Consider the following 13712-nt stretch of genomic DNA (forward strand, 5'->3'; position numbering starts at 1 on the left):
TGTAAAATATACACATTTATGCTGTACTAAATTGGGTTGACTTGATGGTTATTTTCTTTTCTTTTATAGCTCAGGCTGCAACCATTAAACAAATATAAACACTGTTTTTGGAGTGTATGGGCATTCATGACAGGTCAAAGATGGAAGGGCCTGCGATTGACGAATATAAATTCAACTTAAAGTGGCTATAAATAAATTCAGATAAAGTCAGATGCATTTAATTTTGAATTCGAATTACAGGATAAAATAGAACCTCTAACTTTGGGACGTCCATGTTAAAGAGACATCTCTATTAAGGGACATTTTTCCGGTGAAACATATAGGCCTATGCTTACACTATTCAGGGGACACCCCACAAATAGGGACACTTTTCTGAGGAGAGGTATGGCGTGCCGAACTGTCATTTAATCATTAACAAGATATCTTAGTTTTCAATAGAGATCTCTATTAAAAACAAAGATATCTTAGTTTTCAATAGAGATCCCCATTAAAAACAAAGATATCTTAGTTTTAAATAGAGATATCTTATAATGCTTTCAGGACACTTTACGGGGAAACTTATAATTGAAAACATTTGGCCAATCCATATCCAAAGGACCATTGTATTAAGAGGCACTTTGTGTTTCGAGAGTCCGGGTCTCTCCTTAATAAGGCTTCTTTATACTCTATTTAATAATATAAAAAAAAATTACTTTTACTTACTTGAAAACGTCATCCTGCTTCTGTAAGAACAAAGGAGCAGAAAGATGTTTGTTTATCTTAAACATTTTGACAAACATTAAGACATATTGGTCACGGGCTATGTACATGTCATGTCATTTATAAGATCGTCATGATATTGAAAACTTCAAAGAAAACTTCTTTGAAATTATAATATTGAGCTGATTTACATTTATTAATGAATTTGATATTTAAATGGGTTTTTTTCTTTTATAAGCATCTGCTTCAAGAATTTTCCCCTGTTCTTTGTTTAAATCAATTTTGTAATTATAAATGTTAATTTTGTCGTTTATTTATCTACTTTATTTACAAAAAAAATAAAAGAAGTTATATAAATTTGATGTTATTTTGTTGAAAAGAAGTTCCAGTTAACTTTTTATTAGAAGTAACATTAGGAGGAATGAATTTGATTTTTGTTTTAAACAAAAGGAAAAGAGGAACAACAATCTATAGGCTTGTATGACACCCTTGGCGGTGGTTCAACATGGATGATACGTATCCGACTCGCTCCCCGTAAGCACAGCTGAGTACCCTTCAGTGTCGAACAGAGTGTCCAGGGGTTAGCTTCGAAGAGGGCTTAGATAATACCCACGGGGTTAATAAAGGACATCTTCTTAACCATGTCTTACCTATCCTAAGGTGTATCAATAAATAAACATTGGTAGCTTAAAAGAATGTTCTCTCATGGTTTATATTTAATAGTTTTCATGTTTAACGAATATATAATTTTATCAATCTATTAACAATTTATTATTAATATTATATCATCACCTTGGTTTATCATGGCCCACCCATGTACAACCATCGAAAATAATTTGTTCATGATTCTACATGGAATTAATGCACAAAATAAATTCAATTATTTCAAACAAAGAGAATTTGTTACACACAAAGCATCATTAATGTTTTAAACAAGAGAAAAACAAGTCGAAGAATACAAGGATAAAAATGTTGTCTCGTTGAGGATGATTGACAGATGGATTGTACGTCACCAATTTGTGATTTTGGTCCCTTTAATGTGTTTTTACAATGTCACATAGGTCGTCCTGATTGAGGTACTGGAGATACATAAACAAATTACATGCTATCACTTGCATACCACCATAGTAGTTAAGTGGAGGAAGACGTGCCTAAGAACAAACTTAAGACTAATCATTCCAAAAGTATTGAGCTATAATAGTTTCATGAGAGGCCTTTATATATACACACATCATGTTGGTTTACACTGCAAAACACGACTGTTAACTTACATGTACACATCCTCGTGTTTCCGCAGCCAAAACAAAATTATCTGTTTTTTTTTTTAACAATCAGGTAATTAATTAAAATGATCAGTCATTATTAAAAACTAGATGCACAATCACAACGCAACAATTTGTTCTTCAGGTCAAAGGTTAAAAATTATCGACCTTATCCGATAATTATCCGATTTCTGTTTCCACAGACAGTTTTATCGGTTAATTATCGGTTATTTTTTATCGGTTAATTATCGGTTAATTTTTATCGGTTAATTATCGGTTAATTTTTATCAGTTAATTTTTATCGGTAAATTTTTGGCTACGGGAACACAGTCTGAGATAATTTCTTAAAATTGGGAGTCACGTGCTTATTATCTTACATGAAACTGAGTTTACCTTTGGGACTGTAAACATTTCATTTTAACAAATTATTTGCATTTAAGAATCAATTTAGAATAACTTTTGTTTTACATTGGTAGTCTATTTCTTAATCTGAGCATATACTTATTTGTCAATTTAAGCACGAGAGGAGGATATAATTTCGCATCGCAGACATTCTGTTGATGAAAGTATTTTCCTTCTTGTAAACTAAATGCAGTAGTATTATACCATATATGACCAGAGAAGATTGTAACATCGTAAAATCTTGAATTCAGGAAGTTAATAAATCTGATTGTTTGATAATAACGAACTAAAAAGTGGTCGTAAAAATGTATTAACATTATCACAAATTTAATAGGTCTTTATGTCGATGACAAGTGATGCCACACAGATTCCATACAAGCAAATATAAACATTGCCAAACGACAGACATTATTCAAACATACAAACGCACATTATGTTTACTAAACTAATATACCTTATATAAATCTTGCGTTCCTTAATACGCGGTCGTATAAATCTTGCGTTCCTTAATACGCGATTTTGCCATTTTAAAACGCGTTTGTCAACAACAACGCGTCAGTGTCGTATTTAAATCACACATTACACGCAAGTTCTTATGTATTACATCAGCCTCACCATTTAAATAAACATTTACATTTACTTTGATTTAATTAATTCGTTGGGTCGTAACCTTTTTATCCTTAGAGAGGGTAAGTATTATTGTACACTTCTCGACACAAAGTTACGAGAGAAAATGGAGTAGACAAATAAACGACTTGCGAAATCAGTTTGAAATTTATGTGTATGATGTAAGTTACTGCTAAACAAGCACTCTGTGATAGTGTTGAACCACACACAATCAATGATTTACTTAAACTACCAAATTATACACAAACCATTAATATCTAGTGAAAGCTAAATGGAGTTAAGACCAGTCACCTTAAAAGCACGAACTGCGAACATTCCGATTGATCCCGATCAATCCCGATCAAAATACCGCATGTTATCAACGAGCTACCATAAAAATAGTTTGAATAATGTCTTAAGATCTGTCTACACTATCAAACTAGTTTGACAAAAAAAAGTATGATGTGCCCAAATATGGTAGTGATATAACATCATCATGTTATGGGCACATAACATTTTTTGTTGTCAGTCACATAAAGTTTAATAGTGTAGACAGAGCGTTAAGATCTGTATACACTATCAAACTAGTTTGACAAAAAAAATATGATATGCCTATTATAGTGATATACTTAAATATGGTAGTGATATGACATCATTATGTCCATATGGGCACATCACATTGTTTTGTCACATAAAGTTTAATATTGTAGACAGAGCATGTTATAATCACGACGTTTCTAGATGTTCCTTTCAAGCCCGTAACTAGGAATTTTACAACACATTTATTTTCAGCACAAAGAAGAGGCCAGCACGTGACCTAAAAGGGGAAACGAGCTTCTGAAGAAAATGTTGTTTTAGGAAAATTATAGATGAAATTTGCCTGATGGCTGAGTAGGATTGATCAAACTATTATCCTGAGCTAAGCCTATTTTGCATATGGAATTTCAGCAAAAAGGGCGTTCTTTTAAAAAAAATACATCGTACAGTAAAACGCGTGTTCATTATTTGGGGTTAAACATTATTATTATAAGAAATATATTTTGTACACCGAGTTTTTCTTTGAAACTCACATTGAAATTCAACCTAACAGGCCTATGTGCTCAGTACTTACTCAACACCAATAATTAGCATTGAGTCGTCAACAAGGTCTAATTAAATCAAAACATGTAGCAACTAAATCAAGATTCTCTAAATTAAAACAAAGCCAGGACTGCCACACCAATAATACAATAAATACAAACTGTTAATCTAATTTTTTAAACAACACATTCAATAATTAGAATGCAACAAACATGTTAAAACGGATAGCAATCACGATAAGTTTGATACTTAATTAGTAAGATACTCGACAACTAAACAATTCAACACAAATTATGATTAGAAACTGCTAACTATATTATGGATAATTAACACTAGTAAGACAAAGGCTATGTATTAACGACTCGTTACGGTTATAGGTAACACTGGCCACAATATTTCATTCAATCCATCTATAGCATTTATTTTGTAAATGTAAATTGTGTTTTGATAGTGTTTTTATTCACATGTTTATCTTTTTATCCTGACTATACTTTAAAATTACACATTCCTTTAGGAAATCTGCAATAATGGACATTTACAATATTAATTTTTTTCCGCACAAAATGAATGGTATCAAATTTAATTATTATTCATGTTGTACTATGTCTTAATATTTTACTGAGATTGTTTTATGCAATAAAAGAATTCCAATTAAGGGGAATTGGTAATCAATAAAGTGTCCCTTTAATAGTCTTGACCAGGGAAGAGTGAACTAATTTGACTCTTTCCTGGTCTTAACGGGAAAATGTCTACGTTGTCTCAAACGAATAGTTACAATTCTCAATTGGGTCGTGAATGTTGTATTCTTTGACACTAAGATATAGATATTTTGTTTGGTTCAGATATTTCATTAATAATAATTCATTTAAATTTTCGAAATATACTTTGTTATATACTGGTGTTGTCTGTGATTCCCCGGACGAAGATTGGACACAGGTGTGGACTCGATGGGTGCCCATTATCCCATTTGCGATTATCAATTACGGCAAATTAACCCTCATAGAATCAAAATAAAGAAACATTTCACTGCCCTGTCAATTACACAAAGTTTACATGAAAGATATAAATCCAGCATTGTTCGTTCACACATCTTCAGTGAGAACTTTAGTTATTTATGAAAGTCCTAATGACTCGATAGGTTTTCAAGTAGGCCTAGCTTGACAGATAATGGGCAGATTACATCCTTTTTATATTTCAGAGTATTATGACAATTAGTAAACCTTGTACGATTGGTTCCCTCGGACGTAACGCAAAAGGATGTATACGTAAAGTAAATGTAAATTTAAAGCTTGGTTCCCACGCAATGCAAGAACGTAAGCGCACGCGCACCGCTTTGACCAGTCGGTGGATCATCAAAATGTGACTTGTGATTGGTCAATTCACTTACGTTACGTCATAGGTAATCAATCCTTGCGTTGCGCCTCGTTATAATACCTTTTGCCATTGCCAAAAAATATGTTTCCTAATAAACTTAAGATATTTTTAATTGTCAGTTTGTAAAACATTTATATTAAGCTTCATTGTGATTTGGTTTGTAGTTTTTTAATAGGCCTCAGACAATAATGTAAAGTAATATTATTATCATCAGCTGTAAAAAAAAAATTCTTCATAAAAGTTTTAAGACTTATAATTTGAAGTACTTGTACTTAAGATTAACGATGGGTTTTATTCTGAAAATATATTATAAACAGAGTTTGAGCCACCAGATAAGTAAATAAGCCCCAAATCACGATCTCCGTCAACTCGGGTCAGATAAACAGCCAAAGAGCTTTTAAACGTTAAATAACAAACAATAAGAAGTCAATTAAAACAGAGTGTTGAGTGCTATTTTGAGTCAATCGTGTTCATTAAGACTAAGTTACTTTCTACCAAGTTAATAATCTGAGACACTTTTATGGTCAATACTTCTTAACTCATTCTTTTGTTCGATGACAATGAAGATTTAAGTTTCTGTTATTCCTCACTAACTTAGGCTTTTGTTCTTAGAAAGCTGGTCCATTAGCGTCCCATATGCCTCGTTAGCCATTATTGTTCCTAGAACGGCTTCCCCGGTGCCACTCAGTCTGGGAACAAGCACGTGAAAACACAACTTATCCTAAATATTGAACGCGATGACGTATTTTCTGTCGGATGTGTTCGTTACCAATATAGAGGGCGTATGACAACCTAACACAACTTTTCATTTTGGAAATATGTTATTTCGTTTGATAAATGTGTTTGATTAATATGTTGTTCAATTACCATTCTAAGCTATTAAATTCTCTTAATTTTTTATTATATAAATGACAAATTAATAAAGGTTTATCAGCGTAGTTGAAATAAACAATACATCAGACAATTAAGTCACAAAAATAGACCATGTAGATTAATTATTCTTCGTCCAGAAAATGTCAGGATATGCAAGATAGGTCAACCTAATTTACGTGGAAAATAAAGCTTTGAGTTTCCTAGGACGCAACGCAACGACGTAGGTTCAACGCAAGTGAATTGACCAATCACGACAGTTCGAGTGATCCATCGCGTTGTAATTGGTAAAATATTACTGTGCTGCGCTTCGTCGTCCTCCTTAATGCGCCGTGTCCAAAAAGTGGGAACCAAGCTAAAACCATCTGATTTATGGACGGTTTGTTTAAGCATGGATATGGCAAGCCAAGTCCGCTAAAAGTCCTCAATCCATACCATTCAAAAACATTGTTTGAATGGTATGGATTGAGGACTTTTGGCGGACTTGGCTTGCCATATCCATGCTTAAATTAATTAATGATTTTGAAGAAGCATTCACACTGAATTTATCAAACATGGTACTGTAATATTAACATTTATTTCTACTTCATAGCTGGAGTTGGGATCCTGTAAAATCTAAACAAAGACAAGATAATAGTTTGAGCGACGTTGCTTTCCCCTGACTAATTCCTGTCCCCTTCAAGTTTCAAGTGTGTATGAAAGAGAGCTTAAGTGTTAGTAGATGAGGGAATACCACACGTGTGTAGGTCGAACTTGAGTAGACTCTAGGCAGGAATTAATGAAAACTGTCATTCAAACAGACTTAAGCCTACTTTACTAAGTACGTTCATGTATACATTTTAAACAGTGTTACACTAAATACATTTTAAAACGTCTCAATTATGTTTAGATGGCCGATCATAGACAATAGTCTTTGTGGGAAACTTTACAATGTTCCAAAACCAGGTATCTTAGCCCTAGAAATACTTCTGTAATAGGCTACTGTAATATCGTGTTATAAAAACCTTTTTTAATCATTTTACAAAGAAATTACATAATGATAATGAAGAAGGCGTAAAACAATCATCTCAACATGATGATATATCATATCACTACCTTATTTGGGCATATCACTACCTTATTTGGGCATATCACTACCACATTTGGGCACATCACACTTTTTTTGTCAAACTAGTCTGATAGTGTAGACTGAGCTTTAGATTTCAAGACAAAGTATGCCATCTTTCCTCTAAAGGATTTTTTTAATCTTTAAAATATACAGGAAACATAATTATAAGGTGTTAAAACATATTACAATGGTACTGTTTCTAAATTTTTAATAAAAAGAGACGCAAATTATAAAAATAATATTGGTTTCTTCTGGTTGTAAACCTATATGCAAAGGAATTAACAAATCCGTAGGCCTAACACCCCATCCTATTAAGATAGGTACACCCTGCTGTGGTCAGGTGTGCACCTCCATTATCTTTCACTTCAGGTGTAATAACACTAGGCCTAAAGGATCACTTCCTTTGGGTTACACTTAACGGATTAATACCCATAAAACATTAAGTCGGTACTAAGCTGGTTCTGAATTCGATGGGTGTGAATGTCACAAGCATTCAGGATGTGTTAGGGTTTTATTGGCAATTGTAAGACAAGAAGAAAGAGGAATTACAGTCTATAGTGTTTTCGGTCATTAGCAGCTAATTCGGAGTTAATGTGTTTTAAACCCTTCTAATGAAACCATCTATGTCAGTTAAAATCAATAAAAACGGATTTAGTAATCAATTCAGAGTGGGCATAATTACAGAGTGATTGTTTGGTTCTATCCATTACAACAGTTTTAATTTAATTGATATAACTGAAAAAATACGAAATTGATATAAAATAGTCGTATGGCGCCCCCTTTTGACCAAACACATTCTTTACGACAAAATGTTGTATATAGGTGAAATTTTCGTATGGAGTGTAGGCCCTTTTTATTTCGTTTCTGTTGATAAAATCGTATTAATTTGCAATAGTATAGCTTATTTATTCAAAATTGTATGGAGGTGGGACTGATGGGAAACACCATGCATGGCCTCAATGAATACTACCTTATAGGCCTATTCAAATTTACTTTTTTAAATAACGAATTAAACTCATTGTCACGGATTATTATTTATTATATACATTATTTAATAATTATTTAATATCATAATACAGTAAGTACCGCAATACGGCCTATCTTTACAAATCTGAACTTTTAATTTAGCTTTTTGCTGTGTTGTATTTCAAATTAAGATCCGGCAACCGTTTGTTGTATTTTTTTTTCAGTAATCTGATTTTGAAATTTAATAATGGTAAAAATTAATTTATATAATGTGCATCTATCTAAAAAATAAATATGACAACAAAATAATATTTATAAGAAGATTATTAGACATAATAATGGTGAGCTTTCAAGCATCCTAAAGCAAGTCTAATATATTTTTTGCTACCGCAAGAGGGCGGTATTATTGTTTTACCAGATTGCGCTTTCAGCCAGATCGGTTTTTTTTGTATTGTGTGAGTTCAGCCAATAGTTATCATTTCAAAGTTCATATTTAATAATTACTTTTATAAATTAACACCTAAATGCTGTGGTTTATTGGTAATAAAACAAATATAAAACATGCACATAAATGAAATTATAGTTGTCTAATATACATATTTTTTAAATGAATAAATCAATAAGAAAAATGATATTTTATATCGACACCACTTTCACCGAGGAGGTCTGTCAATATCTCTTTGTTTTAATATTTTTTTTTTTATATCATTGTCACTTTTTTTAAACCAATAAAGAGTTCAATGACAATGTGTTCATTGACAGGCTAAGAGATCTAGTTACAATTTACTTGATATTATATTATTAATTATTCAAATACTTATTTAATTTTACCTAATTAATCAATTGTGATGTCATTGTAATCGTCTTTTCATTTTAAATACATTTTTGTCTTTCTAGACTGGAGCCATGGTTTACACGTTCGTGTAACTTACACTGACACCAAGTGAATAAAATTAGGTTACTAAATTAAAATGTTTTTTTTTCATTTTGATTTAATGAAATAGGTTAGAATATGAATATTTAATTAATATGATATTTTGTAATCCACTCATTTTCTTGTTCTATTTTCAATAGTTTAGTCTTCTTCAAGTTAGGGGGCGGCCTACACTTTACAACGTATGCAAGATCACTTTATTTTGATAATTGATAAAATATTATTTTAATTATTATATCATTATTATTAACCCAAGTACCAAGTTTTTGGAAAACATTATTGCTCAGGGCTAATTATTATATTAATATATTAGTATTTATATTGTTAAATGTTTTATGTTCGTATGATAGCGTACTATACGTCAAACAAATTATTAAAATACATTTTCTTTCTTGGATTATTTAAATATTGTCATTCAGTGGAACAACCTGTCATACCACAGACTGTTTAATTTCCAATGAACATAAACAAATAAAAGTAGGTGACTATTTTATTATTTTTGTACAAGCTATGATTGATTGCAAATATTATTGTTTGTATAAATCAAAATACTGTTTAGAACGCGCGCGACTACCGGGCGCTGTCCTTGCTAAGCACGCGCGTCCCCTTAAGCGCTTGGTAATAAATAAAGTTAGAATAATACACTTTGTGTAATAAATCAATTCGTTACACTTCCGTCCAAAATTCAATGACAAAAACAAATTTGGCCGCGACAAATCATTATTATGATCGATGGATATCTAATCGTCATATTTGCTGCTATAACCCAGACTCGCCGTAAATGACGGGTCGTCAACAACAGACAAAACAATGAACTATGATAATTAACTTACACAACACAAAAGTGGAATAATATTATTTAGCATGTTGTATTTGGTGTAGAGGATCGTCGTAGACCGATTGACTATTGTAATGAATTGTAGTGGACAACGAACTGTGTATTTTCGTTTATCTTTTATGTTGTTGTTTGTCATTTCAGCTGCTCTGGACTAATCTATTGAAATGCTATTACAATCGTTTTGTAGTTAAAGAAACAATTAAATTAATAACCACTGTCTAATGATTTTTGGTTGCTTAAGTTCATAATTTAGCGTAAAAATGTGGTATCGTGGATTGAACGACCTTATTCACGAGGCATCCTCCAAGGAGATACGTTATTGGGTCCTAAAGGTGTCCCCGTAATAGAGGTTCCATTATATTAATAATATGACGATGATAACGACATTAATTTGATTAAACATTAATGATACGGCACCATATACATATCAAACTCCAATGTTAGCAAATCTAGCAGTAGATGCTAATTATGAAGAAAAGTCAAATTAACTATACATACTTAAATACACGCTTATGTCACTTGGGATCAAAATTCACTGTAAAAATAACGAAAATAAAAACGATATGAAACTAATCGAAGCGTAAAAAATTGACATAAAATCTTAAAGCGCGGCTGCTTGTATAAAATAAAAACAATCTTTATATAAAATATAATCACTTATTTTGTCGGTTTCGACCCCAAAAGAGGCCCAAAAGTTTAGACGCGCGTAAAACATACACCGACGTATTCAAGTCGTATGGCGACAATTATTCACAAACGATACTTATAAATAAAACCGGAAAAATAAACACAAACGAACGATAAAATCTAGACAGGTGATAGCATTAAGGGAGTTTTAAAATAAAGATTATATATTCAATATTCGGAAAGAAATCTTTGCTGCGAGTATTTAAAGAAGTTTTACAGAGCAGTTAAGTTTGTTTTTATATCGATTTACCATGATCTCTCATATCTGAATGTAATATGTTGTATATTGAAATTAGCTAACCATTGATTGGTATAATAAATCAATTTTAAAAGCTCTTCATAAGACCAACTAATCGTGTCTTAGTTCTTAAACAACCATCACGTGGTGCAATTAGCAACGACGCGTGCGCAATACGCACTGTTACGCGTTAGTCTAATTTCCAATGATATGTAAATCAAGAAATAAATCGAATTGATTATTTAATAAGTAAATACCATAATGATTAGTAGTTATCCGTTTATTCCGTTTAATCTTTGTATTCTCCACTGGGCTTTCATGTCGTAACAGACATTGTTTTGAAAAGGTCCGTTTTATTATTATTGTTAAAGATAGCCTGCTCAAGTGGCCTGTATTTAACTCTTATGTGGACAGGTCCTCATTAATTAGCTTAAATGAACCAAACAAGAAATAAATTGAGCCGTTAAATATCACCAGCTATCTGATAACTACTAATTACATCTCAACGATTTACTAATGATAACTAGTCTCTGGGGACAGCCGTTTAACTAAGATGCGTTTATGAATGCTTTGTGTTGTCCTATGAAAAAAAAAGTGATCTGGGACAATATGACGCCGCTCTTTACTCCTAAGTACCCAACGTTAATGTTTATTTACGAAGACATTTAACAAAATATTGTAACGAAGTGGTTTAACAGTTTAGATAGAAAACTCATTAAAAGTGAGTGCTATTGCCCTGTTGGCGAGTGTGTCACTTTAGTTATTAGCAAAGCGTGACATATCTATCACATACTTATAGAGAATACACTGCAATTAAGCAGTTACCCATCTTAACCTTATTCGTGAAGCGAGACCAGACTAACGCTTATAATGGATGGCAATGGAGTTAAAAATGGCGGGTCAGATGGCAGATTTAAATGGTTAATGTCGTGTGCTATTAAAAGAACTATTGACGCGAAAGTTAAACCGTTTTATAATTTTTTGTAACATTTTTCGGAAAATAAGAGTTCTATATCCACGCATAGGCTTACATCAGGTACTGTTACTACTACCAATCGCTCACTCTCATCATACTCTAGTATCTGAAACATGTATGCTAAAATAGAATATATTTGATATTAGTGTGATGTAAAGCTCTGTCTACACTATCAAACTTTATGTGACAAAAAATCTGATGTGACCATATATGGGCATGATGATGTAATATCAGTACCATATTTGAGCATATTATTACTACCGTATTTGGGCACGTAACACTATTTTTTGTCAAAAAAACTAATTTGATAGTGTAGACAGAGTTTAACAATAGATTGAATTATTATTTGGAGGAATGATTTCTGTTTGACCTATTAAATAATTATGCTTACTGTCTATAGACTCAATTTTCTAAAACACATTGTTCAGATTGACTAAATGCTGTGATTTAAAAAAAAATGTTATTTAAAATGAAATATCATTTTACTTTAGCAATCAAAGTCACAATCGCTTACATTATCGGTGATCTGTAAATAATTTATTTCTAAATCATCCTTCGTATGTAAACCTATACACAAGTCAGTTATAGGCGTATGAATAATGAAGATGTAATATGAATTAAGTGAACCCTTAACGTGACCGATCCTAACACGAATCGTCTCACGCCTAGGATCTTCTCACCTTCTCACAAATCTGATTCGGATCGCCGAGCATCTTCCTAATTAATAAAATATGAAATTGGTCCATTTATCACGCTAAACAGAAAATTAATACCAAACGCATGGTGTGGAATTTCCTTATATTATCATCATATGCCTATGTATTTTATTTCGCGCGTATTTATCAACGAAAGAACCTTGGGCGAACAAGTTTGGTGTGACTAAATTGACTGGGGTTTTTTTGTGTGTGTTTAGTTGTACGTCGCAATGACAGGCGAAATAACTCCCATTTTCTATCGAGTTGTCAAGTGAAGTGATAATTCTTTGGTGTAATATACACAGTAGGTGATTAGAAACATGTTCTATGCAAACAATTTGCTCTACCATTTCAAAGTAATATAAACAATTTGAAACAACGCGAGTTAAATATGTAGGCTCCACCGTGTGTCTATGCAATCGTAGGCGCTTAAATAAAACGCCGACAGACATTTCATAAACATTGTTTACATACGGGCATCAACTTGACCGTCGTGATAGCATTTAAAATTGTTTATTTCAATGATGATAGATATTCACCATTCTACTCATGTTAAGCAGACTATCATTTAGCATTTAGGCCTAAAGTATTATGAATAACGAACGCGGACAGCAACCGACCGCGCGTAAAACCAGTAACAGCTTAGGCCTACGCAATAAGGAGAGGAGTATGCAACCGGGACAAGGTCTCGTAAGAATCACGTATTCCGCAAATTTTATTTGAGGCGGATTATTATTCAGTGATTTAAATTTTTTTTTGAGAAATTGAAAGTTGTCGAAATATCATACATAGTGCTGATTAATGAGCGTTACTATTGATTTGTAAGCGTTGTGATTGGTTGAATGATCCGACGATGTTTCTGTGTCAAAAGTCAAAAACAGCCAATCAGAAGTATTGACATAAATACCCTATGAATACGATGTTGACGAGAAATAGTTAATAGTTTGCACATATTACAAGTGTTTAAGTTGATGACG

At 32.3% G+C, this 13712-nt stretch overlaps 1 long non-coding RNA gene across 2 annotated transcripts in view; it reads right to left on the reverse strand.

Moving 5' to 3' along the window:
- LOC144837392 (uncharacterized) overlaps positions 1–13712 on the reverse strand; it is a 34086-nt gene that overhangs the window by 9413 nt on the left and 10961 nt on the right. The gene's annotated exons all lie outside the window — the stretch shown is intronic.

Source organism: Antedon bifida, chromosome 3, assembly GCF_963402885.1.
Source record: "Antedon bifida chromosome 3, ecAntBifi1.1, whole genome shotgun sequence".
Classification (NCBI taxonomy): Eukaryota; Metazoa; Echinodermata; class Crinoidea; order Comatulida; family Antedonidae; genus Antedon; species Antedon bifida.